The 27,045-nt window shown below is 40.4% G+C and overlaps 41 non-coding genes across 41 annotated transcripts; all 41 read left to right on the top strand.

The window, feature by feature from the left end:
- The first annotated feature begins 958 nt into the window (after window positions 1-958).
- On the top strand, window positions 959-1,031 carry Trnar-ucu (transfer RNA arginine (anticodon UCU)). Its single transcript has one exon. It is a non-coding gene; the product is annotated as a tRNA-Arg (tRNA).
- A 415-nt stretch (window positions 1,032-1,446) lies between these two features.
- On the top strand, window positions 1,447-1,517 carry Trnad-guc (transfer RNA aspartic acid (anticodon GUC)). Its single transcript has one exon. It is a non-coding gene; the product is annotated as a tRNA-Asp (tRNA).
- Window positions 1,518-2,205: 688 nt separating this feature from the next.
- Window positions 2,206-2,287, top strand: Trnas-uga (transfer RNA serine (anticodon UGA)). Its single transcript has one exon. It is a non-coding gene; the product is annotated as a tRNA-Ser (tRNA).
- A 205-nt stretch (window positions 2,288-2,492) lies between these two features.
- Trnag-gcc (transfer RNA glycine (anticodon GCC)) lies at window positions 2,493-2,563 on the top strand. The gene has a single exon. It is a non-coding gene; the product is annotated as a tRNA-Gly (tRNA).
- Window positions 2,564-3,049: 486 nt separating this feature from the next.
- On the top strand, window positions 3,050-3,122 carry Trnar-ucu (transfer RNA arginine (anticodon UCU)). The gene has a single exon. It is a non-coding gene; the product is annotated as a tRNA-Arg (tRNA).
- Window positions 3,123-3,546: 424 nt separating this feature from the next.
- Trnag-gcc (transfer RNA glycine (anticodon GCC)) lies at window positions 3,547-3,617 on the top strand. Its single transcript has one exon. It is a non-coding gene; the product is annotated as a tRNA-Gly (tRNA).
- Window positions 3,618-4,103: 486 nt separating this feature from the next.
- Trnak-uuu (transfer RNA lysine (anticodon UUU)) lies at window positions 4,104-4,176 on the top strand. The gene has a single exon. It is a non-coding gene; the product is annotated as a tRNA-Lys (tRNA).
- A 129-nt stretch (window positions 4,177-4,305) lies between these two features.
- On the top strand, window positions 4,306-4,387 carry Trnas-uga (transfer RNA serine (anticodon UGA)). The gene has a single exon. It is a non-coding gene; the product is annotated as a tRNA-Ser (tRNA).
- Window positions 4,388-4,592: 205 nt separating this feature from the next.
- On the top strand, window positions 4,593-4,663 carry Trnag-gcc (transfer RNA glycine (anticodon GCC)). Its single transcript has one exon. It is a non-coding gene; the product is annotated as a tRNA-Gly (tRNA).
- Window positions 4,664-5,150: 487 nt separating this feature from the next.
- On the top strand, window positions 5,151-5,223 carry Trnar-ucu (transfer RNA arginine (anticodon UCU)). Its single transcript has one exon. It is a non-coding gene; the product is annotated as a tRNA-Arg (tRNA).
- A 129-nt stretch (window positions 5,224-5,352) lies between these two features.
- Window positions 5,353-5,434, top strand: Trnas-uga (transfer RNA serine (anticodon UGA)). Its single transcript has one exon. It is a non-coding gene; the product is annotated as a tRNA-Ser (tRNA).
- Window positions 5,435-6,196: 762 nt separating this feature from the next.
- Window positions 6,197-6,269, top strand: Trnar-ucu (transfer RNA arginine (anticodon UCU)). The gene has a single exon. It is a non-coding gene; the product is annotated as a tRNA-Arg (tRNA).
- Window positions 6,270-6,398: 129 nt separating this feature from the next.
- Window positions 6,399-6,480, top strand: Trnas-uga (transfer RNA serine (anticodon UGA)). Its single transcript has one exon. It is a non-coding gene; the product is annotated as a tRNA-Ser (tRNA).
- A 213-nt stretch (window positions 6,481-6,693) lies between these two features.
- Trnag-gcc (transfer RNA glycine (anticodon GCC)) lies at window positions 6,694-6,764 on the top strand. Its single transcript has one exon. It is a non-coding gene; the product is annotated as a tRNA-Gly (tRNA).
- A 486-nt stretch (window positions 6,765-7,250) lies between these two features.
- On the top strand, window positions 7,251-7,323 carry Trnak-uuu (transfer RNA lysine (anticodon UUU)). The gene has a single exon. It is a non-coding gene; the product is annotated as a tRNA-Lys (tRNA).
- A 129-nt stretch (window positions 7,324-7,452) lies between these two features.
- On the top strand, window positions 7,453-7,534 carry Trnas-uga (transfer RNA serine (anticodon UGA)). Its single transcript has one exon. It is a non-coding gene; the product is annotated as a tRNA-Ser (tRNA).
- Window positions 7,535-7,739: 205 nt separating this feature from the next.
- On the top strand, window positions 7,740-7,810 carry Trnag-gcc (transfer RNA glycine (anticodon GCC)). The gene has a single exon. It is a non-coding gene; the product is annotated as a tRNA-Gly (tRNA).
- Window positions 7,811-8,498: 688 nt separating this feature from the next.
- Trnas-cga (transfer RNA serine (anticodon CGA)) lies at window positions 8,499-8,580 on the top strand. The gene has a single exon. It is a non-coding gene; the product is annotated as a tRNA-Ser (tRNA).
- A 1,536-nt stretch (window positions 8,581-10,116) lies between these two features.
- Window positions 10,117-10,189, top strand: Trnar-ucu (transfer RNA arginine (anticodon UCU)). The gene has a single exon. It is a non-coding gene; the product is annotated as a tRNA-Arg (tRNA).
- Window positions 10,190-10,318: 129 nt separating this feature from the next.
- Trnas-uga (transfer RNA serine (anticodon UGA)) lies at window positions 10,319-10,400 on the top strand. Its single transcript has one exon. It is a non-coding gene; the product is annotated as a tRNA-Ser (tRNA).
- A 205-nt stretch (window positions 10,401-10,605) lies between these two features.
- Trnag-gcc (transfer RNA glycine (anticodon GCC)) lies at window positions 10,606-10,676 on the top strand. The gene has a single exon. It is a non-coding gene; the product is annotated as a tRNA-Gly (tRNA).
- Window positions 10,677-11,162: 486 nt separating this feature from the next.
- Window positions 11,163-11,235, top strand: Trnar-ucu (transfer RNA arginine (anticodon UCU)). Its single transcript has one exon. It is a non-coding gene; the product is annotated as a tRNA-Arg (tRNA).
- A 973-nt stretch (window positions 11,236-12,208) lies between these two features.
- Trnar-ucu (transfer RNA arginine (anticodon UCU)) lies at window positions 12,209-12,281 on the top strand. Its single transcript has one exon. It is a non-coding gene; the product is annotated as a tRNA-Arg (tRNA).
- A 1,668-nt stretch (window positions 12,282-13,949) lies between these two features.
- Window positions 13,950-14,019, top strand: Trnac-gca (transfer RNA cysteine (anticodon GCA)). The gene has a single exon. It is a non-coding gene; the product is annotated as a tRNA-Cys (tRNA).
- A 1,579-nt stretch (window positions 14,020-15,598) lies between these two features.
- Window positions 15,599-15,668, top strand: Trnac-gca (transfer RNA cysteine (anticodon GCA)). The gene has a single exon. It is a non-coding gene; the product is annotated as a tRNA-Cys (tRNA).
- An 891-nt stretch (window positions 15,669-16,559) lies between these two features.
- Trnar-ucu (transfer RNA arginine (anticodon UCU)) lies at window positions 16,560-16,632 on the top strand. The gene has a single exon. It is a non-coding gene; the product is annotated as a tRNA-Arg (tRNA).
- A 129-nt stretch (window positions 16,633-16,761) lies between these two features.
- Window positions 16,762-16,843, top strand: Trnas-uga (transfer RNA serine (anticodon UGA)). Its single transcript has one exon. It is a non-coding gene; the product is annotated as a tRNA-Ser (tRNA).
- A 2,013-nt stretch (window positions 16,844-18,856) lies between these two features.
- On the top strand, window positions 18,857-18,929 carry Trnar-ucu (transfer RNA arginine (anticodon UCU)). Its single transcript has one exon. It is a non-coding gene; the product is annotated as a tRNA-Arg (tRNA).
- A 129-nt stretch (window positions 18,930-19,058) lies between these two features.
- Window positions 19,059-19,140, top strand: Trnas-uga (transfer RNA serine (anticodon UGA)). The gene has a single exon. It is a non-coding gene; the product is annotated as a tRNA-Ser (tRNA).
- A 763-nt stretch (window positions 19,141-19,903) lies between these two features.
- Trnar-ucu (transfer RNA arginine (anticodon UCU)) lies at window positions 19,904-19,976 on the top strand. Its single transcript has one exon. It is a non-coding gene; the product is annotated as a tRNA-Arg (tRNA).
- Window positions 19,977-20,105: 129 nt separating this feature from the next.
- Trnas-uga (transfer RNA serine (anticodon UGA)) lies at window positions 20,106-20,187 on the top strand. The gene has a single exon. It is a non-coding gene; the product is annotated as a tRNA-Ser (tRNA).
- A 1,385-nt stretch (window positions 20,188-21,572) lies between these two features.
- Window positions 21,573-21,645, top strand: Trnar-ucu (transfer RNA arginine (anticodon UCU)). The gene has a single exon. It is a non-coding gene; the product is annotated as a tRNA-Arg (tRNA).
- A 129-nt stretch (window positions 21,646-21,774) lies between these two features.
- Window positions 21,775-21,856, top strand: Trnas-uga (transfer RNA serine (anticodon UGA)). Its single transcript has one exon. It is a non-coding gene; the product is annotated as a tRNA-Ser (tRNA).
- Window positions 21,857-22,062: 206 nt separating this feature from the next.
- Trnag-gcc (transfer RNA glycine (anticodon GCC)) lies at window positions 22,063-22,133 on the top strand. The gene has a single exon. It is a non-coding gene; the product is annotated as a tRNA-Gly (tRNA).
- An 811-nt stretch (window positions 22,134-22,944) lies between these two features.
- Window positions 22,945-23,015, top strand: Trnag-gcc (transfer RNA glycine (anticodon GCC)). The gene has a single exon. It is a non-coding gene; the product is annotated as a tRNA-Gly (tRNA).
- Window positions 23,016-23,671: 656 nt separating this feature from the next.
- Trnas-uga (transfer RNA serine (anticodon UGA)) lies at window positions 23,672-23,753 on the top strand. The gene has a single exon. It is a non-coding gene; the product is annotated as a tRNA-Ser (tRNA).
- Window positions 23,754-23,958: 205 nt separating this feature from the next.
- Trnag-gcc (transfer RNA glycine (anticodon GCC)) lies at window positions 23,959-24,029 on the top strand. Its single transcript has one exon. It is a non-coding gene; the product is annotated as a tRNA-Gly (tRNA).
- Window positions 24,030-24,685: 656 nt separating this feature from the next.
- Trnas-uga (transfer RNA serine (anticodon UGA)) lies at window positions 24,686-24,767 on the top strand. The gene has a single exon. It is a non-coding gene; the product is annotated as a tRNA-Ser (tRNA).
- A 518-nt stretch (window positions 24,768-25,285) lies between these two features.
- Trnas-uga (transfer RNA serine (anticodon UGA)) lies at window positions 25,286-25,367 on the top strand. The gene has a single exon. It is a non-coding gene; the product is annotated as a tRNA-Ser (tRNA).
- A 762-nt stretch (window positions 25,368-26,129) lies between these two features.
- On the top strand, window positions 26,130-26,202 carry Trnar-ucu (transfer RNA arginine (anticodon UCU)). The gene has a single exon. It is a non-coding gene; the product is annotated as a tRNA-Arg (tRNA).
- Window positions 26,203-26,331: 129 nt separating this feature from the next.
- On the top strand, window positions 26,332-26,413 carry Trnas-uga (transfer RNA serine (anticodon UGA)). The gene has a single exon. It is a non-coding gene; the product is annotated as a tRNA-Ser (tRNA).
- The last annotated feature ends 632 nt before the right edge of the window (window positions 26,414-27,045 follow it).

Raw genomic sequence — 27,045 nt, 5'->3', positions numbered from 1 at the left:
TTATATTCTAATTAATACATCTTTCCCGTCAAAATCCGTTGCTTATTTTTTTTTTGAATTTTACTAAAGAGATAAAATCTGTATACCAAAAGTTACTAAAGTAGAAGCTGTGATGGCCGAGTGGTTAAGGCGTTGGACTTGAAATCCAATGGGATATTCCCGCGCAGGTTCGAACCGTGCTCGCAGCGTTTAATTTTGTAAACATATGAACATATGAACATTGAACCACAAATCACTAACGTAGTAACTGTGATGGCCGAGTTCTTAAAACGTTGGACTTGAAATCCAGCGGGATATTTTCACGGAGGTTCGAGCCCTGCTCGTAGCGTTTAATTTTGTTTTATTTAAGGTAAAAACATTAAAATGCAGTCGAGAGTGAAAAGATAACCTAACGCGGACGAGCATTGGTGGTTCAGTGGTAGAATTCTCGCCTGCCACGCGGGAGGCCCGGGTTCGATTCCCGGCCAATGAAGCTCATAATATTTTCAAGAATTTGATAATAATTCATGGTACGAAATATGGAAAATGTTCTGTTTTCTATTAAAAGTTGCGTGACTTCGTGGCGCAATGGTTAGCGCACTGGACTTCTAATCTAGAATACATTTTAAATTCCAATTAATACATCTTTCCCATCAATATCCGTTGCTTATGTATTTTTTAAATTTATGCTTATCTCTTTTTTAAATTATTACTAAAGAGACAAAGTCTGTGAACCACAAGTTACTGGCGGAGAAGCTGTGATGACCGAGTGATTAAGGCGTTGGACTTGAAATCCAGCGGGATATTCCCGCGCAGGTTCGTACCCTGCTTGCAGCGTTTAATCTTGTTTTATTAACATATGAACATCAAAATGCAATCGAGAGTGAAAAGATAACCTATTGCGCAACGAGCAATTGTGTTTCAGTGGTAGATTTCTGGCCTGCCACGTGGGAGATCGGGATTCGATTAAACCTTGCGAGTCTTCGTGGCGCAATGGATAGCGCGCTGGACTTCTAATCCAGAAGTTCCGGGTTCGAGTCCCGGCGAAGATGGTGTTCATTTATGCGAATACATTTCAAATTCTAATTAATACATCTTTCCCGTCAATATCCGTTGCTTATGTATTTTTTAAATTTTACTAAAGAGATAAAATCTGTATACCAAAGTTACTAAAGTGGAAGCTGTGATGGCCAAGTGGTTAAGGCGTTGGACTTGAAATCCAATGGAATATTCCCGCTCAGGTTGAAACCCTGCTCGCAGCGTTTAATTTTGTAAACATATGAACATTGAACCATAAATTACTAACGTAGTAACTGTGATGGCCGAGTGCTTAAGGCGTTGGACTTGAAATCCAGCGGGATATTCTCACGGAGGTTCGAGCCCTGCTCGCAGCGTTTAATTTTGTTTTATTTAAGGTAAAAACATTAAAATGCAATCGAGAGTGAAAAGATAACCTACCGCGAACGAGCATTGGTGGTTCAGTGGTAGAATTCTCGCCTGTCTCGCGGAAGGCCCGGGTTCGATTCCCGGCCAGTGCAGCTCATAATATTTTCAAGAATTTGATAATAATTCATTGTACAAAATATGGAAAATGATCTGTTTTCTATTAAAAGTTGCGAGACTTCGTGGCGCAATGAATAGCGCACTGGACTTCTAATCCAGAATACATTTTAAGTTCTAATTAATACATCTTTCCAATCAATATCCGTTGCTTATGTATTTTTTAAATTTATGCTTATCTATTTTTTAAATTATTACTAAAGAGACAAAGTCTGTGAACCACAAGTTACTAGCGGAGAAGCTGTGATGACCGAGTGATTAAGGCGTTGGACTTGAAATCCAGCGGGATATTCCCGCGCAGGTTCGTACCCTGCTCGCAGCGTTTAATCTTGTTTTATTAACATATGAACATCAAAATGCAATCGAGAGTGAAAAAATAATCTATTGCGCAACGAGCATTGGTGTTTCAGTGGTAGATTTCTCGCCTGCCACGCGGGAGATCGGGATTTGATTAAACCTTGCGAGTCTTCGTGGCGCAATGGATAGCGCGCTAGACTTTTAATCCAGAGGTTCCGGGTTCGAGTCAGGCCAAAGATGGTGTTCATTTATGCGAATACATTTCAAATTCTAATTAATACATCTTTCCCATCAATATCCGTTGCTTATGTATTTTTTTTATTTTACCAAAGAGATAAAATCTGTATACCAAAAGTTACTAAAGTAGAAGCTGTGATGGCCGAGTGGTTAAGGCGTTGGACTTGAAATCCAATGGGAAATTCCCGCGCAGGTTCGAACCCTGCTCGCAGCGTTTAATTTTCTAAACATATGAACATTGAACCACAAATCACTAACGTAGTAACTGTGATGGCCGAGTTCTTAAGGCGTTGGACTTGAAATCCAGCGGGATATTCTCACGGAGGTTCGAGCCCTGCTCGTAGCGTTTAATTTTGTTTTATTTAAGGTAAAAACATTAAAATGCAGTCGAGAGTGAAAAGATAACCTAACGCGAACGAGCATTGGTGGTTCAGTGGTAGAATTCTCGCCTGCCACGCGGGAGGCCCGGGTTCGATTCCCGGCCAATGCAGCTCATAATATTTACTAGAATTTGATAATAATTCATGGTACGAATTATGGAAAAAGATCTGTTTTCTATTAAAAGTTGCGAGACTTCGTGGCTCAATGGATAGCGCACTGGACTTCTAACCCAGAATACATTTTAAATTCTAATTAATACATCTTTCCCATCAATATCCGTTGCTTATGTAGTTTTTAAAATTATGCTTATCTATTTTTCAAATTATTACTAAAGAGACAAAGTCTCTGAACCACAAGTTACTCGCGGAGAAGCTGTGATGACCGAGTGATTAAGGCGTTGGACTTGATATCCAGCTGGATATTCCCGCGCAGGTTCGTACCCTGCTCGCAGCGTTTAATATTGTTTTATTAACATATGAACATCAAAATGCAATCGAGAGGAAAAAGACAACCTATTGCGCAACGAGCATTGGTGTTTCAGTGGTAGATTTCTCGCCTGCCACGCGGGAGATCGGGATTCGATTAAACCTTGCGAGTCTTCGTGGCGCAATGGATAGCGCGCTGGACTTCTAATCCAGAGGTTCCGGGTTCGAGTCCCGGCGAAGATGGTGTTCATTTATGCGAATACATTTTATATTCTAATTAATACATCTTTCCCGTCAAAATCCCTTGCTTATGTATTTTTTGAATTTTACTAAAGAGATAAAATCTGTATACCAAAAGTTACTAAAGTAGAAGCTGTGATGGCCGAGTGGTTAAGGCGTTGGACTTGAAATCCAATGGGATATTCCCGCGCAGGTTCGAACCGTGCTCGCAGCGTTTAATTTTGTAAACATATGAACATATGAACATTGAACCACAAATCACTAACGTAGTAACTGTGATGGCCGAGTTCTTAAAACGTTGGACTTGAAATCCAGCGGGATATTTTCACGGAGGTTCGAGCCATGCTCGTAGCGTTTAATTTTGTTTTATTTAAGGTAAAAACATTAAAATGCAGTCGAGAGTGAAAAGATAACCTAACGCGGACGAGCATTGGTGGTTCAGTGGTAGAATTCTCGCCTGCCACGCGGGAGGCCCGGGTTCGATTCCCGGCCAATGCAGCTCATAATATTTTCAAGAATTTGATAATAATTCATGGTACGAATTATGGAAAAAGATCTGTTTTCTATTAAAAGTTGCGAGACTTCGTGGCGCAATGGATAGCGCACTGGACTTCTAATCCAGAATACATTTTAAATTTTAATTAATACATCTTTCCCATCAATATCCGTTGCTTATGTATTTTTTAAAATTATGCTTATCTCTTTTTTAAATTATTACTAAAGAGACAAAGTCTGTGAACCACAAGATACTAGCGGAGAAGCTGTGATGACCGAGTGATTAAGGCGATGGACTTGATATCCAGCGGGATATTCCCGCGCAGGTTCGTACCCTGCTCGCAGCGTTTAATATTGTTTTATTAACATATGAACATCAAAATGCAATCGAGAGTGAAAAGATAACCTATTGCGCAACGAGCATTGGTGTTTCAGTGGTAGATTTCTCGCCTGCCACGCGGGAGATCGGGATTCGATTAAACTTTGCGAGTCTTCGTGGCGCAATGGATAGCGCGCTGGACTTTTAATCCAGAGGTTCCGGGTTCGAGTCACGGCGAAGATGGTGTTCATTTGTGCGAATACATTTCAAATTCTAATTAATACATCTTTCCCGTCAATATCCGTTGCTTATGTATTTTTTAAATTTTACCAAAGAGATAAAATCTGTATACCAACAGTTACTAAAGTAGACGCTGTGATGGCCGAGTGGTTAAGACGTTGGACTTGAAATCCAATGGGATATTCCCGCGCAGGTTCGAACCCTGCTCGCAGCGTTTAATTTTGCAAACATATGAACATTGAACCACAAATCACTAACGTAGTAACTGTGATGGCCGAGTTCTTAAGGCGTTGGACTTGAAATCCAGCGGGATATTCTCACGGAGGTTCGAGCCCTGCTCGTAGCGTTTAATTTTGTTTTATTTAAGGTAAAAACATTAAAATGCAATCGATAGTGAAAAGATAACCTACCGCGAACGAGCATTGGTGGTTCAGTGGTAGAATTCTCGCCTGCCACGCGGGAGGCCCGGGTTCGATTCCCGGCCAATGCAGCTCATAATATTTTCAAGAATTTGGTAATAATTCATGGTACGAAATATGGAAAATGTTCTGTTTTCTATTAAAAGTTTCGAGACTTCGTGGCGCAATGGTTAGCGCACTGGACTTCTAATCCAGAATATATTTTAAATTCCAATTAATACATCTTTCCCATCAATATCCGTTGCTTATGTATTTTTTCAAATTTATGCTTATCTCTATTTTAAATTATTACTAAAGAGACAAAGTCAGTGAACCACAAGTTACTGGCGGAGAAGCTGTGATGACCGAGTGATTAAGGCGTTGGACTTGAAATCCAGCGGGATATTCCCGCGCAGGTTCGTACCCTGCTCGCAGCGTTTAATCTTGTTTTATTAACATATGAACATCAAAATGCAATCGAGAGTGAAAAGATAACCTATTGCGCAACGAGCATTGGTGTTTCAGTGGTAGATTTCTCGCCTGCCACGTGGGAGATCGGGATTCGATTAAACCTTGCGAGTCTTCGTGGCGCAATGGATAGCGCGCTGGACTTCTAATCCAGAAGTTCCGGGTTCGAGTCCCGGCGAAGATGGTGTTCATTTATGCGAATACATTTCAAATTCTAATTAATACATCTTTCCCGTCAATATCCGTTGCTTATGTATTTTTTAAATTTTACTAAAGAGATAAAATCTGTATACCAAAAGTTACTAAAGTGGAAGCTGTGATGGCCGAGTGGTTAAGGCGTTGGACTTGAAATCCAATGGGATATTCCCGCGCAGGTTGAAACCCTGCTCGCAGCGTTTAATTTTGTAAACATATGAACATTGAACCATAAATTACTAACGTAGTAACTGTGATGGCCGAGTGCTTAAGGCGTTGGACTTGAAATCCAGCGGGATATTCTCACGGAGGTTCGAGCCCTGCTCGCAGCGTTTAAATTTGTTTTATTTAAGGTAAAAACATTAAAATGCAATCGAGAGTGAAAAGATAACCTACCGCGAACGAGCATTGGTGGTTCAGTGGTGGAATTCTCGCCTGCCACGCGGGAGGCCCGGGTTCGATTCCCGGCCAATGCAGCTCATAATATTTTCAAGAATTTGATAATAATTCATGGTACAAAATATGGAAAATGATCTGTTTTCTATTAAAAGTTGCGAGACTTCGTGGCGCAATGGATAGCGCACTGGACTTCTAATCCAGAATACATTTTAAGTTCTAATTAATACATCTTTCCAATCAATATCCGTTGCTTATGTATTTTTTAAATTTATGCTTATCTATTTTTTAAATTAATACTAAAGAGACAAAGTCTGTGAACCACAAGTTACTAGCGGAGAAGCTGTGATGACCGAGTGATTAAGGCGTTGGACTTGATATCCAGCTGGATATTCCCGCGCAGGTTCGTACCCTGCTCGCAGCGTTTAATCTTGTTTTATTAACATATGAACATCAAAATGCAATCGAGAGTGAAAAAATAATCTATTGCGCAACGAGCATTGGTGTTTCAGTGGTAGATTTCTCGCCTGCCACGCGGGAGATCGGGATTCGATTAAACCTTGCGAGTCTTCGTGGCGCAATGGATAGCGCCCTGGACTTCTAATCCAGAGGTTCCGGGTTCGAGTCCCGGCGAAGATGGTGTTCATTTATGCGAATACATTTTATATTCTAATTAATACATCTTTCCCATCAATATCCGTTGCTTATGTATTTTTTAAATTTTACCAAAGAGATAAAATCTGTATACCAAAAGTTACTTAAGTAGAAGCTGTGATGGCCGAGTGGTTAAGGCGTTGGACTTGAAATCCAATGGGATATTCCCGCGCAGGTTCGAACCCTGCTCGCAGCGTTTAATTTTGTAAACATATGAACATATGAACATTGAACCACAAATCACTAACGTAGTAACTGTGATGGCCGAGTTCTTAAAACGTTGGACTTGAAATCCAGCGGGATATTCTCACGGAGGTTCGAGCCCTGCTCGTAGCGTTTAATTTTGGTTTATTTAAGGTAAAAACATTAAAATGCAGTCGAGAGTGAAAAGATAACCTAACGCGGACGAGCATTGGTGGTTCAGTGGTAGAATTCTCGCCTGCCACGCGGGAGGCCCGGGTTCGATTCCCGGCCAATGCAGCTCATAATATTTTCAAGAATTTGATAATAATTCATGGTACGAATTATGGAAAAAGATCTGTTTTCTATTAAAAGTTGCGAGACTTCGTGGCGCAATGGATAGCGCACTGGACTTCTAATCCAGAATACATTTTAAATTCTAATTAATACATCTTTCCCATCAATATCCGTTGCTTATGTATTTTTTAAAATTATGCTTATCTCTTTTTTAAATTATTACTAAAGAGACAAAGTCTGTGAACCACAAGATACTAGCGGAGAAGCTGTGATGACCGAGTGATTAAGGCGATGGACTTGATATCCAGCGGGATATTCCCGCGCAGGTTCGTACCCTGCACGCAGCGTTTAATATTGTTTTATTAACATATGAACATCAAAATGCAATCGAGAGTGAAAAGATAACCTATTGCGCAACGAGCATTGGTGTTTCAGTGGTAGATTTCTCGCCTGCCACGCGGGAGATCGGGATTTGATTAAACTTTGCGAGTCTTCGTGGCGCAATGGATAGCGCGCTGGACTTTTAATCCAGAGGTTCCGGGTTCGAGTCACGGCGAAGATGGTGTTCATTTATGCGAATACATTTCAAATTCTAATTAATACATCTTTCCCGTCAATATCCGTTGCTTATGTATTTTTTAAATTTTACCAAAGAGATAAAATCTGTATACCAAAAGTTACTAAAGTAGACGCTGTGATGGCCGAGTGGTTAAGACGTTGGACTTGAAATCCAATGGGATATTCCCGCGCAGGTTCGAACCCTGCTCGCAGCGTTTAATTTTGCAAACATATGAACATTGAACCACAAATCACTAACGTAGTAACTGTGATGGCCGAGTTCTTAAGGCGTTGGACTTGAAATCCAGCGGGATATTCTCACGGAGGTTCGAGCCCTGCTCGTAGCGTTTAATTTTGTTTTATTTAAGGTAAAAACATTAAAATGCAATCGATAGTGAAAAGATAACCTACCGCGAACGAGCATTGGTGGTTCAGTGGTAGAATTCTCGCCTGCCACGCGGGAGGCCCGGGTTCGATTCCCGGCCAATGCAGCTCATAATATTTTCAAGAATTTGACAATAATTCATGGTACGAAATATGGAAAATGTTCTGTTTTCTATTAAAAGTTTCGAGACTTCGTGGCGCAATGGTTAGCGCACTGGACTTCTAATCCAGAATACATTTTAAATTCCAATTAATACATCTTTCCCATCAATATCCGTTGCTTATGTATTTTTTAAATTTATGCTTATCTCTTTTTTAAATTATTACTAAAGAGACAAAGTCTGTGAACCACAAGTTACTAGCGGAGAAGCTGTGAAGACCGAGTGATTAAGGCGTTGGACTTGATATCCAGCGGGATATTCCCGCGCAGGTTCGTACCCTGCTCGCAGCATTTAATATTGTTTTATTAACATATGAACATCAAAATGCAATCGAGAGGGAAAAGATAACCTATTGCGCAACGAGCATTTTTGTTTCAGTGGTAGATTTCTCGCCTGCCACGCGGGAGATCGGGATTCGATTAAACCTTGCGAGTCTTCTCGGCGCAATGGATAGCGCCCTGGACTTTTAATCCAGAGGTTCCGGGTTCGAGTCACGGCGAAGATGGTGTTCATTTATGCGAATACATTTTATATTCTAATTAATACATCTTTCCCGTCAATATCCGTTGCTTATGTATTTTTTGAATTTTACTAAAGAGATAAAATCTGTATACCAAAAGTTACCAAAGTAGAAGCTGTGATGGCCGAGTGGTTAAGGCGTTGGACTCGAAATCCAATGGGATACTCCCGCGCAGGTTTGAACCCTGCTCGCAGCGTTTAATTTTGTAAACATATGAACATTGAACCACAAATTACTAACGTAGTAACTGTGATGGCCGAGTGCTTAAGGCGTTGGACTTGAAATTCAGCGGGATATTTTCAAGGAGGTTCGAGCCCTGCTCGCAGCGTTTAATTTTGTTTTATTTAAGTTAAAAACAATAAATTGCAATCGAGAGTGAAAAGATAACCTACCGCGGACGATCGTTGGTGGTTCAGTGGTAGAATTCTCGCCTGCCACGCGGGAGGCCCGGGTTCGAATCCCGGCCAATGCAGCTCATAATATTTTCAAGAATTTGATAATAATTCATGGTACGAAATATGGAAAATGTTCTGTTTTCTATTAAAAGTTGCGAGACTTCGTGGCGCAATGGATAGCGCACTGGACTTCCAATCCAGAATACATTTTAAGTTCTAAATAATACATCTTTCCAATCAATATCCGTTGCTTATGTATTTTTTAAATTTATGCTTATCTATTTTTTAAATTATTACTAAAGAGACAAAGTCTGTGAACCACAAGTTACTAGCGGAGAAGCTGTGATGACCGAGTAATTAAGGCGTTGGACTTGAAATCCAGCGGGATATTCCCGCGCAGGTTCTAACCCTGCTCGCAGCGTTTAATCTTGTTTTATTAACATATGAACATCAAAATGCAATCGAGAGTGAAAAGATAATCTATTGCGCAACGAGCATTGGTGTTTCAGTGGTAGATTTCTCGCCTGCCACGCGGGAGATCGGGATTCGATTAAACCTTGCGAGTCTTCGTGGCGCAATGGATAGCGCGCTAGACTTTTAATCCCTGCTCGCAGCGTTTAATTTTCTAAACATATGAACATTGAACCACAAATCACTAACGTAGTAACTGTGATGGCCGAGTTCTTAAGGCGTTGGAATTGAAATCCAGCGGGATATTCTCACGGAGGTTCGAGCCCTGCTCGTACCGTTTAATTTTGTTTTATTTAAGGTAAATACATTAAAATGCAGTCGAGAGTGAAAAGATAACCTAACGCGGACGAGCATTGGTGGTTCAGTGGTAGAATTCTGGCCATATTTTCAAGAATTTGATAATAATTCATGGTATAAAATATGGAAAATGATCTGTTTTCTATTGAAAGTTGCGAGACTTAGTGGCGCAATGGATAGCGCACTGGACTTCTAATCCAGAATACATTTTAAGTTCTAATTATTACATCTTTCCCATGAATATCCGTTGCTTATGTATTTTTTAAATTTATGCCTATCTCTTTTTTAAATTATTACTAAAGAGACAAAGTCTGTGAACCACAAGATACTAGCGGAGAAGCTGTGATGACCGAGTGATTAAGGCGTTAGACTTGATATCCAGCGGGATATTCCCGCGCAGGTTCGTATCCTGCTCGCAGCGTTTTTTTTTTTTTTTATTAACATATGAACATCAAAATGCAATCGAGAGTGAAAAGATAACCTATTGCGCAACGAGCATTGGTGTTTCAGTGGTAGATTTCTCGCCTGCCACGCGGGAGATCGGGATTCGATTAAACCTAACCTATTGAGTCTTCGTGGCGCAATGGATAGCGCGCTGGACTTCTAATCCAGAGGTTCCGGGTTCGAGTCCCGGCGAAGATGGTGTTCATTTATGCGAATACATTTTATATTCTAATTAATACATCTATCCCGTCAATATCCGTTGCTTATGTATTTTTTGAATTTTACTAAAGAGATAAAATCTGTATACCAAAAGTTACTAAAGTAGAAGCTGTGATGGCCGAGTGGTTAAGGCGTTGGACTTGAAATCCAATGGGAAATTCCCGCGCAGGTTCGAACCCTGCTCGCAGCGTTTAATTTTCTAAACATATGAACATTGAACCACAAATCACTAACGTAGTAACTGTGATGACCGAGTTCTTAAGGCGTTGGAATTGAAATCCAGCGGGATATTCTCACGGAGGTTCGAGCCCTGCTCGTAGCGTTTAATTTTGTTTTATTTAAGGTAAAAACATTAAAATGCAGTCGAGAGTGAAAAGATAACCTAACGCGGACGAGCATTGGTGGTTCAGTGGTAGAATTCTCGCCTGCCACGCGGGAGGCCCGGGTTCGATTTCCGGCCAATGCAGCTCATAATATTTTCAAGAATTTGATAATAATTCATGGTACGAATTATGGAAAAAGATCTGTTTTCTATTAAAAGTTGCGAGACTCCGTGGCGCAATGGATAGCGCACTGGACTTCTAATCCAGAATACATATTAAATTCTAATTAATACATCTTTCCCATCAATATCCGTTGCTTATGTATTTTTTAAAATTATGCTTATATATTTTTCAAATTATTACTAAAGAGACAAAGTCTGTGAACCACAAGTTACTAGCGGAGGAGCTGTGATGACCGAGTGATTAGGGCGGAGGACTTGAAATCCAGCGGAATATTCCCGCGCAGGTTCGTACCCTGCTGGCAGCGTTTAATCTTGTTTTATTAATATATGAACATCAAAATGCAATCGAGAGTGAAAAGTTAACCTATTGCGCAACGAGCATTGGTGTTTCAGTGGTAGATTTCTCGCCTGCCACGTGGGAGATCGGGATTCAATTAAACCTTGCGAGTCTTCGTGGCGCAATGGTTAGCGCGCTGGACTTCTAATCCAGAGGCTCAGGGTTCGATTCCCGGCGAAGACGGTGTTCATTTATGCGAATACATTTTAAATTCTAATTAATACATCTTTCCCGTCAATATTCATTGCTTATGTATTTTTTAAATTTTACTAAAGAGATAAAATCTGTATACCAAAAGTTACTAAAGTGGAAGCTGTGATGGCCGAGTGATTAAGGCGTTGGACTTAAAATCCAATGAGATATTCCCGCGCAAGTTGAAACCCTGCTCGCAGCGTTTAATTTTGTAAACATATGAACATTGAACCATTTAGTACTAACGTAGTAACTGTGATGGCCGAGTGCTTAAGGCGTTGGACTTGAAATCCAGTGGGATATTTTCACGGAGGTTCGAGCCCTGCTCGCAGCGTTTAATTTTGTTTTATTTAAGTTAAAAACAATAAATTGCAATCGAGAGTGAAAAGATAACCTACCGCGGACGATCGTTGGTGGTTCAGTGGTAGAATTCTCGCCTGCCACGCGGGAGGCCCGGGTTCGAATCCCGGCCAATGCAGCTCATAATATTTTCAAGAATTTGATAATAATTCATGGTACGAAATATGGAAAATGTTCTGTTTTCTATTAAAAGTTGCGAGACTTCGTGGCGCAATGGATAGCGCACTGGACTTCTAATCCAGAATACATTTTAAATTCTAATTAATACATCTTTCCCATGAATATCCGTTGCTTATGTATTTTTTAAATTTATGCTTATCTCTTTTTTAAATTATTACTAAAGAGACAAAGTCTGTGAACCACAAGATACTAGCGGAGAAGCTGTGATGACCGAGTGATTAAGGCGTTAGACTTGATATCCAGCGGGATATTCCCGCGCAGGTTCGTATCCTGCTCGCAGCGTTTAATATTGTTTTATTAACATATGAACATCAAAATGCAATCGAGAGTGAAAAGATAACCTATTGCGCAACGAGCATTGGTGTTTCAATGGTAGATTTCTCGCCTGCCACGCGGGAGATCGGGATTCGATTAAACCTTACAAGTCTTCGTGGCGCAATGGATAGCGTGCTGGACTTCTAATCCAGAGGTTCCGGGTTCGAGTCCCGGCGAAGAGGGTGTTCATTTATGCGAATACATTTTATATTCTAATTAATACATCTTTCCCGTCAATATCCGTTGCTTATGTATTTTTTGAATTTTACTAAAGAGATAAAATCTGTATACCAAAAGTTACTAAAGTAGAAGCTGTGATGGCCGAGTGGTTAAGGCGTTGGACTTGAAATCTAATGGGATATTCACGCGCAGGTTCGAACCCTGCTCGCAGCGTTTAATTTTGTAAACATATTTAAATTGAACCACAAATTACTAACGTAGTAACTGTGATGGCCTGGCCGAGTGCTTAAGGCGTTGGACTTGAAATCCAGCGGGATATTTTCACGGAGGTTCGAGCCCTGCTCGCAGCGTTTAATTTTGTTTTATTTAAGGTAAAAACATTAAAATGCAATCGAGAGTGAAAAGATAACCCGCCGCGAACGAGCATTGGTGGTTTAGTGGTAGAATTCTCGCCTGCCACGCGGGAGGCCCGGGTTTGATTCCCGGCCAATGCAGCTCATAATATTTTTTCAAGAATTTGATAATAATTCATGGTACGAAATATGGAAAATGTTCTGTTTTCTATTAAAAGTTGCGAGACTTCGTGGCGCAATGGATAGCGCACTGGACTTCTAATCCAGAATACATTTTAAATTCTAATTAATACATCTTTCCCATCAATATCCGTTGCTTATGTATTTTTTAAATTTATGCTTATCTCTTTTTTAAGTTATTACTAAAGAGACAAAGTCTGTGAACCACAAGTTACTAGCGGAAAAGCTGTGATGACCGAGTGATTAAGGAGTTGGACTTGAAATCCAATGGGATATTCCCGCGCAGGTTCGAACCCTGCTCGCAGCATTTAATTTTGTAAACATATTTAAATTGAACCACAAATTACTAACGTAGTAACTGTGATGGCCTGGCCGAGTGCTTAAGGCGTTGGACTTGAAATCCAGCGGGATATTTTCACGGAGGTTCGAGCCCTGCTCGCAGCGTTTAATTTTGTTTTATTTAAGGTAAAAACATTAAAATGCAATCGAGAGTGAAAAGATAACCCACCGCGAACGAGCATTGGTGGTTTAGTGGTAGAATTTTCGCCTGCCACGCGGGAGGCCCGGGTTTGATTCACGGCCAATGCAGCTCATAATATTTTCAAGAATTTGATAATAATTCATGGTACGAAATATGGAAAATGTTCTGTTTTCTATTAAAAGTTGCGAGACTTCGTGGCGCAATGGATCGCGCACTGGACTTCTAATCCAGAATACATTTTAAATTCTAATTAATACATCTTTCCCATCAATATCCGTTGCTTATGTATTTTTTAAATTTATGCTTATCTCTTTTTTAAATTATTACTAAAGAGACAAAGTCTGTGAACCACAAGTTACTAGTGGAGAGGCTGTGATGACCGGGTGGTTAAGGCTTTGGACTTGAAATCCAATGGGGTATTCCCGCGCATGTTCGAACCCTGCTCGCAGCATTTAATTTTGTAAACATATGAACATTGAACCACAAGTTACTAACGTAGTAACTGTGATGACCGAGTGCTTAAGGCGTTGGACTTGAAATCCAGCGGGATATTCTCACGGAGGTTCGAGCCCTGCTCGCAGCGTTTAATTTTGTTTTATTTAATGTAAAATCATTAAAATGCGATCGAGAGTGAAAAGATAACCTACCGCGAACGAGCATTGGTGGTTCAGTGGTAGAATTCTCGCATGCAACGCGGGAATCCGGGTTCGATTCCCGGCCAATGCAGCTCATAATATTTTCAAGAATTTGATAGTAATTCATGGTACAAAATATGGAAAATGATCTGTTTTCTATTAAAAGTTGCGAGACTTCGTGGCGCAATGGATAGCGCACTGGACTTCTAATCCAGAATACATTTTAAATTCTAATTAATACATCTTTCCCATCAATATCCGTTGCTAATGTATTTTTTAAATTTATGCTTATCTCTTTTTTAAATTATTACTAAAGAGACAAAGTCTGTGAACCACAAGTTACTAGCGGAGAAGCTGTGATGACCGAGTGATTAAGGCGTTGGACTTGATATCCAGCGGGATATTCCCGCGCAGGTTCGTACCCTGCTGGCAGCGTTTAATCTTGTTTTATTAATATATGAACATCAAAATGCAATCGAGAGTGAAAAGTTAACCTATTGCGCAACGAGCATTGGTGTTTCAGTGGTAGATTTCTCGCCTGCCACGCGGGAGATCGGGATTCGATTAAACCTTACAAGTCTTCGTGGCGCAATGGATAGCGCACTGGACTTCTAATCCAGAATACATTTTAAATTCTAATTAATACATCTTTCCCATCAATATCCGTTGCTTATGTATTTTTTAAATTTATGCTTATCTCTTTTTTAAGTTATTACTAAAGAGACAAAGTCTGTGAACCACAAGTTACTAGCGGAAAAGCTGTGATGACCGAGTGATTAAGGAGTTGGACTTGAAGTCCAATGGGATATTCCCGCGCAGGTTCGAACCCTGCTCGCAGCATTTAATTTTGTAAACATATTTAAATTGAACCACAAATTACTAACGTAGTAACTGTGATGGCCTGGCCGAGTGCTTAAGGCGTTGGACTTGAAATCCAGCGGGATATTTTCACGGAGGTTCGAGCCCTGCTCGCAGCGTTTAATTTTGTTTTATTTAAGGTAAAAACATTAAAATGCAATCGAGAGTGAAAAGATAACCCACCGCGAACGAGCATTGGTGGTTTAGTGGTAGAATTTTCGCCTGCCACGCGGGAGGCCCGGGTTTGATTCACGGCCAATGCAGCTCATAATATTTTCAAGAATTTGATAATAATTCATGGTACGAAATATGGAAAATGTTCTGTTTTCTATTAAAAGTTGCGAGACTTCGTGGCGCAATGGATCGCGCACTGGACTTCTAATCCAGAATACATTTTAAATTCTAATTAATACATCTTTCCCATCAATATCCGTTGCTTATGTATTTTTTAAATTTATGCTTATCTCTTTTTTAAATTATTACTAAAGAGACAAAGTCTGTGAACCACAAGTTACTAGCGGAGAGGCTGTGATGACCGGGTGGTTAAGGCTTTGGACTTGAAATCCAATGGGGTATTCCCGCGCATGTTCGAACCCTGCTCGCAGCATTTAATTTTGTAAACATATGAACATTGAACCACAAGTTACTAACGTAGTAACTGTGATGACCGAGTGCTTAAGGCGTTGGACTTGAAATCCGGCGGGATATTCTCACGGAGGTTCGAGCCCTGCTCGCAGCGTTTAATTTTGTTTTATTTAATGTAAAATCATTAAAATGCAATCGAGAGTGAAAAGATAACCTACCGCGAACGAGCATTGGTGGTTCAGTGGTAGAATTCTCGCATGCAACGCGGGAATCCGGGTTCGATTCCCGGCCAATGCAGCTCATAATATTTTCAAGAATTTGATAGTAATTCATGGTACAAAATATGGAAAATGATCTGTTTTCTATTAAAAGTTGCGAGACTTCGTGGCGCAATGGATAGCGCACTGGACTTCTAATCCAGAATACATTTTAAATTCTAATTAATACATCTTTCCCATCAATATCCGTTGCTAATGTATTTTTTAAATTTATGCTTATCTCTTTCTTAAATTATTACTAAAGAGACAAAGTCTGTGAACCACAAGTTACTAGCGGAGAAGCTGTGATGACCGAGTGATTAAGGCGTTGGACTTGATATCCAGCGGGATATTCCCGCGCAGGTTCGTACCCTGCTGGCAGCGTTTAATCTTGTTTTATTAATATATGAACATCAAAATGCAATCGAGAGTGAAAAGTTAACCTATTGCGCAACGAGCATTGGTGTTTCAGTGGTAGATTTCTCGCCTGCCACGCGGGAGATCGGGATTCGATTAAACCTTACAAGTCTTCGTGGCGCAATGGATAGCGCACTGGACTTCTAATCCAGAATACATTTTAAATTCTAATTAATACATCTTTCCCATGAATATCCGTTGCTTATGTATTTTTTAAATTTATGCTTATCTCTTTTTTAAATTATTACTAAAGAGACAAAGTCTGTGAACCACAAGATACTAGCGGAGAAGCTGTGATGACCGAGTGATTAAGGCGTTAGACTTGATATCCAGCGGGATATTTCCGCGCAGGTTCGTATCCTGCTCGCAGCGTTTAATATTGTTTTATTAACATATGAACATCAAAATGCAATCGAGAGTGAAAAGATAACCTATTGCGCAACGAGCATTGGTGTTTCAATGGTAGATTTCTCGCCTGCCACGCGGGAGATCGGGATTCGATTAAACCTTACAAGTCTTCGTGGCGCAATGGATAGCGTGCTGGACTTCTAATCCAGAGGTTCCGGGTTCGAGTCCCGGCGAAGAGGGTGTTCATTTATGCGAATACATTTTATATTCTAATTAATACATCTTTCCCGTCAATATCCGTTGCTTATGTATTTTTTGAATTTTACTAAAGAGATAAAATCTGTATACCAAAAGTTACTAAAGTAGAAGCTGTGATGGCCGAGTGGTTAAGGCGTTGGACTTGAAATCCAATGGGATATTCACGCGCAGGTTCGAACCCTGCTCGCAGCGTTTAATTTTGTAAACATATTTAAATTGAACCCCAAATTACTAACGTAGTAACTGTGATGGCCTGGCCGAGTGCTTAAGGCGTTGGACTTGAAATCCAGCGGGATATTTTCACGGAGGTTCGAGCCCTGCTCGCAGCGTTTAATTTTGTTTTATTTAAGGTAAAAACATTAAAATGCAATCGAGAGTGAAAAGATAACCCGCCGCGAACGAGCATTGGTGGTTTAGTGGTAGAATTCTCGCCTGCCACGCGGGAGGCCCGGGTTTGATTCCCGGCCAATGCAGGTCATAATATTTTTTCAAGAATTTGATAATAATTCATGGTACGAAATATGGAAAATGTTCTGTTTTCTATTAAAAGTTGCGAGACTTCGTGGCGCAATGGATAGCGCACTGGACTTCTAATCCAGAATACATTTTAAATTCTAATTAATACATCTTTCCCATCAATATCCGTTGCTTATGTATTTTTTAAATTTATGCTTATCTCTTTTTTAAGTTATTACTAAAGAGACAAAGTCTGTGAACCACAAGTTACTAGCGGAAAAGCTGTGATGACCGAGTGATTAAGGCGTTGGACTTGAAATCCAATGGGATATTCCCGCGCAGGTTCGAACCCTGCTCGCAGCATTTAATTTTGTAAACATATTTAAATTGAACCACAAATTACTAACGTAGTAACTGTGATGGCCTGGCCGAGTGCTTAAGGCGTTGGACTTGAAATCCAGCGGGATATTTTCACGGAGGTTCGAGCCCTGCTCGCAGCGTTTAATTTTGTTTTATTTAAGGTAAAAACATTAAAATGCAATCGAGAGTGAAAAGATAACCCACCGCGAACGAGCATTGGTGGTTTAGTGGTAGAATTTTCGCCTGCCACGCGGGAGGCCCGGGTTTGATTCCCGGCCAATGCAGCTCATAATATTTTCAAGAATTTGATAATAATTCATGGTACGAAATATGGAAAATGTTCTGTTTTCTATTAAAAGTTGCGAGACTTCGTGGCGCAATGGATCGCGCACTGGACTTCTAATCCAGAATACATTTTAAATTCTAATTAATACATCTTTCCCATCAATATCCGTTGCTTATGTATTTTTTGAATTTATGCTTATCTCTTTTTTAAATTATTACTAAAGAGACAAAGTCTGTGAACCACAAGTTACTAGCGGAGAGGCTGTGATGACCGGGTGGTTAAGGCTTTGGACTTGAAATCCAATGGGGTATTCCCGCGCATGTTCGAACCCTGCTCGCAGCATTTAATTTTGTAAACATATGAACATTGAACCACAAGTTACTAACGTAGTAACTGTGATGACCGAGTGCTTAAGGCGTTGGACTTGAAATCCAGCGGGATATTCTCACGGAGGTTCGAGCCCTGCTCGCAGCGTTTAATTTTGTTTTATTTAATGTAAAATCATTAAAATGCGATCGAGAGTGAAAAGATAACCTACCGCGAACGAGCATTGGTGGTTCAGTGGTAGAATTCTCGCATGCCACGCGGGAATCCGGGTTCGATTCCCGGCCAATGCAGCTCATAATATTTTCAAGAATTTGATAGTAATTCATGGTACAAAATATGGAAAATGATCTGTTTTCTATTAAAAGTTGCGAGACTTCGTGGCGCAATGGATAGCGCACTGGACTTCTAATCCAGAATACATTTTAAATTCTAATTAATACATCTTTCCCATCAATATCCGTTGCTAATGTATTTTTTAAATTTATGCTTATCTCTTTTTTAAATTATTACTAAAGAGACAAAGTCTGTGAACCACAAGTTACTAGCGGAGAAGCTGTGATGACCGAGTGATTAAGGCGTTGGACTTGATATCCAGCGGGATATTCCCGCGCAGGTTCGTACCCTGCTGGCAGCGTTTAATCTTGTTTTATTAATATATGAACATCAAAATGCAATCGAGAGTGAAAAGTTAACCTATTGCGCAACGAGCATTGGTGTTTCAGTGGTAGATTTCTCGCCTGCCACGCGGGAGATCGGGATTCGATTAAACCTTACAAGTCTTCGTGACGCAATGGATAGCGCGCTGGACTTCTAATCCAGAGGTTCCGGGTTCGAGTCCCGGCGAAGATGGTGTTCATTTATGCGAATACATTTTCAATTCTAATTAATACATCTTTCCCGTCAATATTCATTGCTTATGTATTTTTTAAATTTTACTAAAGAGATAAAATCTGTATACCAAAAGTTACTAAAGTGGAAGCTGTGATGGCCGAGTGGTTAAGGCGTTGGATTTGAAATCCAATGGGTTATTCCCGCGCAGGTTCGAACCCTGCTCGCAGCGTTTAATTTTGTAAACATATGAACATTGAACCACAAATTACTAACGTAGTAACTGTGATGGCCGAGTGCTTAAGGCGTTGGACTTGAAATCCAGAGGGATATTTTCACGGAGGTTCGAGCCCTGCTCGCAGCGTTTAATTTTGTTTTATTTAAGGTAAAAACAATAAAATGCAATCGAGAGTGAAAAAATAACCCACCGCGAACGAGCATTGGTGGTTTAGTGGTAGAATTCTCGCCTGCCACGCGGGAGGCCCGGGTTTGATTCCCGGCCAATGCAGCTCATAATATTTTCAAGAATTTGATAATAATCCATGGTACGAAATATGGAAAATGTTCTGTTTTCTATTAAAAGTTGCGAGACTTCGTGGTGCAATGGATAGCGCACTGGACTTCTAATCCAGAATACATTTTAAATTCTAATTATTACATCTTTCCCATCAATATCCGTTGCTTATGTATTTTTTAAATTTATGCTTATCTCTTTTTTTAAATTATTACTAAAGAGACAAAGTCTGTGAACCACAAGATACTAGCGGAGAAGCTGTGATGACCGAGTGATTAAGGCGTTGGACTTGATATCCAGCGGGATATTCCCGCGCAGGTTCGTACCCTGCTCGCAGCGTTTAATATTGTTTTATTAACATATGAACATCAAAATGCAATCGAGAGTGAAAAGATAACCTATTGCGAAACGAGCATTGGTGTTTCAGTGGTAGATTTCTCGCCTGCCACGCGGGAGATCGGGATTCGATTAAACCTTACAAGTCTTCGTGGCGCAATGGATAGCGCGCTGAACTTCTAATCCAGAGGTTCCGGGTTCGAGTCCCGGCGAAGATGGTGTTCATTTATGCGAATACATTTTATATTCTAATTAATACATCTTTCCAGTCAATAGCCGTTGCTTATGTATTTTTTGAATTTTACTAAAGAGATAAAATCTGTATACCAAAAGTTACTAAAGTAGAAGCTGTGATGGCCGAGTGGTTAAGGCGTTGGACTTGAAATCCAATGGGATATTCCCGCGCAGGTTCGAACCCTGCTCGCAGCGTTTAATTTTATAAATATATTTAAATTGAACCACAAATTACTAACGTAGTAACTGTGATGGCCTGGCCGAGTGCTTAAGGCGTTGGACTTGAAATCCAGCGGGATATTTTCACGGAGGTTCGAGCCCTGCTCGCAGCGTTTAATTTTGTTTTATTTAAGGTAAAAACATTAAAATGCAATCGAGAGTGAAAAGATAACCCACCGCGAACGAGCATTGGTGGTTTAGTGGTAGAATTCTCGCCTGCCACGCGGGAGCCCCGGGTTTGATTCCCGGCCAATGCAGCTCATAATATTTTCAAGAATTTGATAATAATTCATGGTACGAAATATGGAAAATGTTCTGTTTTCTATTAAAAGTTGCGAGACTTCGTGGCGCAATGGAGAGCGCACTGGACTTCTAATCCAGAATACATTTTAAATTCTAATTAATACATCTTTCCCATCAATATCCGTTGCTTATGTATTTTTTAAATTTATGCTTATCTCTTTTTAAATTATTACTAAAGAGACAAAGTCTGTGAACCACAAGTTACTAGCGGAGAAGCTGTGATGACCGAGTGGTTAGGGCTTTGGACTTGAAATCCAATGGGGTATTCCCGCGCAGGTTCGAACCCTGCTCGCATCATTTAATTTTGTAAACATATGAACATTGAACCACAAGTTACTAACGTAGTAACTGTGATGACCGAGTGCTTAAGGCGTTGGACTTGAAATCCAGCGGGATATTCTCACGGAGGTTCGAGCCCTGCTCGCAGCGTTTAATTTTGTTTTATTTAATGTAAAATCATTAAAATGCGATCGAGAGTGAAAAGATAACCTACCGCGAACGAGCGTTGGTGGTTCAGTGGTAGAATTCTCGCATGCCACGCGGCAATCCGGGTTCGATTCCCGGCCAATGCAGCTCATAATATTTTCAAGAATTTGATAGTAATTCATGGTACAAAATATGGAAAATGATCTGTTTTCTATTAAAAGTTGCGAGACTTCGTGGCGAAATGGATAGCGCACTGTACTTCTAATCCAGAATATATTTTAAATTCTAATTAATACATCTTTTCCATCAATATCCGTTGCTAATGTATTTTTTAAATTTATGCTTATCTCTTTTTTAAATTATTACTAAAGAGACAAAGTCTGTGAACCACAAGTTACTAGCGGAGAAGCTGTGATGACCGATTGATTAAGGCGTTGGACTTGATATCCAGCGGGATATTCCCGCGCAGGTTCGTACCCTGCTCGGAGCGTTTAATATTGTTTTATTAACATATGAACATCAAAATGCAATCGAGAGTGAAAAGATAACCTATTGCGCAACGAGCATTGGTGTTTCAGTGGTAGATTTCTCGCCTGCCACGCGGGAGATCGGGATTCGATTAAACCTTGCAAGTCTTCGTGGCGCAGTGGATAGCACGCTGGACTTCTAATCCAGAGGTTCCGGGTTCGAGTCCCGGCGAAGATGGTGTTCATTTATGCGAATACATTTTATATTCTAATTAATACATCTTTCCCGTCAATATCCGTTGCTTATGTATTTTTTGAATTTTACTAAAGAGATAAAATCTGTATACCAAAAGTTACTAAAGTAGAAGCTGTGATGGCCGAATGGTTAAGGCGTTGGACTTGAAATCCAATGGGATATTCCCGCGCAGGTTCAAACCCTGCTCGCAGCGTTTAATTTTCTAAACATATGAACATTGAACCATTAATTACTAACGTAGTAACTGTGATGGCCGAGTGCTTAAGGCGTTGGACTTGAAATCCAGCGGGGTATTTTCACGGAGGTTCGAGACCTGCTCGCAGCGTTTAATTTTGTTTTATTTAAGTTAAAAAACATTAAATTGCAATCGAGAGTGAAAAGATAACCTACCGCGGACGAGCATTGGTGGTTCAGTGGTAGAATTCTCGCCTGCCACGCGGGAGGCCCGGGTTCGATTCCCGGCCAATGCAGCTCATAATATTTTCAAGAAAATGTTCTGTTTTCTATTAAAAGTTGCGAGACTTCGTGGCGCAATGGATAGCGCACTGGACTTCTAATCCAGAATATATTTTAAATTCTAATTAAAACATCTTTCCCATCAATATCCGTTGCTTATGTATTTTTTAAAATTATGCTTATCTATTTTTCAAATTATTACTAAAGAGACAAAGTCTGTGAACCACAAGTTACTAGCGGAGGAGCTGTGATGACCGAGTGATTAGGGCGTTGGACTTGAAATCCAGCGGGATATTCCCGCGCAGGTTCGTACCCTGCTGGCAGCGTTTAATCTTGTTTTATTAATATATGAACATCAAAATGCAATCGAGAGTGAAAAGTTAACCTATTGCGCAACGAGCATTGGTGTTTCAGTGGTAGATTTCTCGCCTGCCACGTGGGAGATCGGGATTCGATTAAACCTTGCGAGTCTTCGAGGCGCAATGGTTAGCGCGCTGGACTTCTAATTCAGAGGTTCAGGGTTCGATTCCCGGAGAAGATGGTGTTCATTTATGCGAATACATTTTAAATTCTAATTAATACAACTTTCCCGTCAATATCCATTTCTTATGTATTTTTTAAATTTTACTAAAGAGATAAAATCTGTATACCAAAAGTTACTAAAGTGGAAGCTGTGATGGCCGAGTGGTTAAGGCGTTGGACTTGAAATCCAGCGGGATATTTTCACGGAGGTTCGAGCCCTGCTCGCAGCGTTTAATTTTGTTTTATTTAAGTTAAAAACATTAAATTGCAATCGAGAGTGAAAAGATAACCCACCGCGGACGAGCATTGGTGGTTCAATGGTAGAATTCTCGCCTGCCACGCGGGAGGCCCGGGTTCGATTCCCGGCCAATGCAGCTCATAATATTTTCAAGAAAATGTTCTGTTTTCTATTAAAAGTTGCGAGACTTCGTGGCGCAATGGATAGCGCACTGGACTTCTAATCCAGAATACATTTTAAATTCTAATTAAAACATCTTTCCCATCAATATCCGTTGCTTATGTATTTTTTAAAATTATGCTTATCTATTTTTCAAATTATTACTAAAGAGACAAAGTCTGTGAACCACAAGTTACTAGCGGAGGAGCTGTGATGACCGAGTGATTAGGGCGTTGGACTTGAAATCCAGCGGGATATTCCCGCGCAGGTTCGTACCCTGCTGGTAGCGTTTAATCTTGTTTTATTAATATATGAACATCAAAATGCAATCGAGAGTGAAAAGTTAACCTATTGCGCAACGAGCATTGGTGTTTCAGTGGTAGATTTCTCGCCTGCCACGTGGGAGATCGGGATTCGATTAAACCTTGCGAGTCTTCGTGGCGCAATGGTTAGCGCGCTGGACATCTAATCCAGAGGTTCAGGGTTCGATTCCCGGAGAAGATGGTGTTCATTTATGCGAATACATTTTAAATTCTAATTAATACATCTTTCCCGTCAATATCCATTGCTTATGTATTTTTTAAATTTTACTAAAGAGATAAAATCTGTATACCAAAAGTTACTAAAGTGGAAGCTGTGATGGCCGAGTGGTTAAGGCGTTGGACTTGAAATCCAATGGGATATTCCCGCGCAGGTTGAAACCCTGCTCGCAGCGTTTAATTTTGTAAACATATGAACATTGAACCATTAATTACTAACGTAGTAACTGTGATGGCCGAGTGCTTAAGGCGTTGTACTTGAAATCCAGCGGGATATTTTCACGGAGGTTCGAGCCCTGCTCGCAGCGTTTAATTTTGTTTTATTTAAGTTAAAAACATTAAAATGCAATCGAGAGTGAAAAGATAACCCACCGCGGACGAGCATTGGTGGTTCAGTGGTAGAATTCTCGCCTGCCACGCGGGAGGCCTGGGTTCGATTCCCGGCCAATGCAGCTCATAATATTTTCAAGAAAATGTTCTGTTTTCTATTAAAAGTTGCGAGACTTCGTGGCGCAATGGATAGCGCACTGGACTTCTAATCCAGAATACATTTTAAATTCTAATTAATACATCTTTCCCATCAATATCCGTTGCTTATGTATTTTTTAAAATTATGCTTATTTATTTTTCAAATTATTACTAAAGAGACAAAGTCTGTGAACCACAAGTTACTAGCGGAGGAGCTGTGATGACCGAGTGATTAGGGCGTTGGACTTGAAATCCAGCGGGATATTCCCGCGCAGGTTCGTACCCTGCTGGCAGCGTTTAATCTTGTTTTATTAATATATGAACATCAAAATGCAATCGAGAGTGAAAAGTTAACCTATTGCGCAACGAGCATTGGTGTTTCAGTGGTAGATTTCTCGCCTGCCACGTGGGAGATCAGGATTCGATTAAACCTTGCGAGTCTTTGTGGAGCAATGGATAGCGCGCTGGACTTCTAATCCAGAGGTTCAGGGTTCGATTCCCGGCGAAGACGGTGTTCATTTATGCGAATACATTTTAAATTCTAAATATTACACCTTTCCCGTCAATATCCATTGCTTATGTATTTTTTAAATTTTACTAAAGAGATAAAATCTGTATACCAAAAGTTACTAAAGTGGAAGCTGTGATGGCCGAGTGGTTAAGGCGTTGGACTTGAAATCCAATGGGATATTCCCGCGCAGGTTCGAACCCTGCTCGCAGCGTTTAATTTTGTAAACATATTTAAATTGAACCACAAATTACTAACGTAGTAACTGTGATGGCCTGGCCGAGTGCTTAAGGCGTTGGACTTGAAATCCAGCGGGATATTTTCACGGAGGTTCGAGCCCTGCTCGCAGCGTTTAATTTTGTTTTATTTAAGGTAAAAACATTAAAATGCAATCGAGAGTGAAAAGATAACCCGCCGCGAACGAGCATTGGTGGTTTAGTGGTAGAATTCTCGCCTGCCACGCGGGAGGCCCGGGTTTGATTCCCGGCCAATGCAGCTCATAATATTTTCAAGAATTTGATAATAATTCATGGTACGAAATATAGAAAATGTTCTGTTTTCTATTGAAAGTTGCGAGACTTCGTGGCGCAATGGATAGCGCACTGGACTTCTAATCCAGAATACATTTTAAATTCTAACTAATACATCTTTCCCATCAAATCCGTTGCTTATGTATTTTTTAAATTTTACTAAAGAGATAAAATCTGTATACCAAAAGTTACTAAAGTGGAAGCTGTGATGGCCGAGTGGTTAAGGCGTTGGACTTGAAATCCAATGGGATATTCCCGCGCAGGTTCGAACCCTGCTCGCAGCGTTTAATTTTGTAAACATATTTAAATTGAACCACAAATTACTAACGTAGTAACTGTGATGGCCTGGCCGAGTGCTTAAAGCGTTGGACTTGAAATCCAGCGGGATATTTTCACGGAGGTTCGAGCCCTGCTCGCAGCGTTTAATTTTGTTTTATTTAAGGTAAAAACATTAAAATGCAATCGAGAGTGAAAAGATAACCCACCGCGAACGAGCATTGGTGGTTTAGTGGTAGAATTCTCGCCTGCCACGCGGGAGGCCCGGGTTTGATTCCCGGCTAATGCAGCTCATAGTATTTTCAAGAATTTGATAATAATTCATGGTACGAAATATGGAAAATGTTCTGTTTTCTATTAAAAGTTGCAAGACTTCGTGGCGCAATGGATAGCGCACTGGACTTCTAATCCAGAATACATTTTAAATTCTAATTAATACATCTTTCCCATCAATATCCGTTGCTTATGTATTTTTTAAATTTATGCTCTTTTTCAAATTATTACTAAAGAGACGAAGTCTGTGAACCACAAGTTACTAGCGGAGAAGCTGTGATGACCGAGTGATTAAGGCGTTGGACTTGATATCCAGCGGGATATTCCCGCGCAGGTTCGTACCCTGCTCGCAGCGTTTAATATTGTTTTATTAACATATGAACATCAAAATGCAATCGAGAGTGAAAAGATAACCTATTGCGCAACGAGCATTGGTGTTTCAGTGGTAGATTTCTCGCCTGCCACGCGGGAGATCGGGATTCGATAAAACCTTACAAGTCTTCGTGGCGCAATGGATAGCGCGCTGGACTTCTAATCCAGAGGTTCCGGGTTCGAGTCCCGGCGAAGATGGTGTTCATTTATGCGAATACATTTTCAATTCTAATTAATACATCTTTCCCGTCAATATTCATTGCTTATGTATTTTTTAAAATTTACTAAAGAGATAAAATCTGTATACCAAAAGTTACTAAAGTGGAAGCTGTGATGGCCGAGTGGTTAAGGCGTTGGACTTGAAATCCAACGGGATATTCCCGCGCAGGTTCGAACCCTACTCGCAGCGTTTAATTTTGTAAACATATGAACATTGAACCACAAATTACTAACGTAGTAACTGTGATGGCCGAGTGCTTAAGGCGTTGGACTTGAAATCCAGCGGGATATTCTCACGGAGGTTCGAGCCATGCTCGCAGCGTTTAATTTTGTTTTATTTAAGGTAAAAACATTAAAATGCAGTCGAGAGTGAAGAATATAACCTACCGCGAACGAGCATTGGTGGTTTAGTGGTAGAATTCTCGCCTGCCACGCGGCAGGCCCGGGTTTGATTCCCGGCCAATGCAGCTCATAATATTTTCAAGAATTTTTATAATAATTCATGGTACGAAATATGGAAAATGATCTGTTTTCTATTAAAAGTTGCGAGACTTCGTGGCGCAATGGATAGCGCACTGGACTTCTAATCCAGAATACATTTTAAATTCTAATTAATACATCTTTCCCATCAATATCCGTTGCTTATGTATTTTTTAAATTTATGCTTATCTCTTTTTTAAATTATTACTAAAGAGAAAAAGTCTGTGAACCACAAGTTACTAGCGGAGAAGCTGTGATGACCGATTGATTAAGGCGTTGGACTTGATATCCAGCGGGATATTCCCGCGCAGGTTCGTACCCTGCTCGGAGCGTTTAATATTG

The sequence above is a fragment of the Styela clava genome, chromosome 3, assembly GCF_964204865.1.
Source record: "Styela clava chromosome 3, kaStyClav1.hap1.2, whole genome shotgun sequence".
NCBI classification, from domain to species: domain Eukaryota; kingdom Metazoa; phylum Chordata; class Ascidiacea; order Stolidobranchia; family Styelidae; genus Styela; species Styela clava.
Note: the sequence above shows the minus strand (reverse complement) of the source record. Positions and strands in the feature narration are given on the sequence as shown.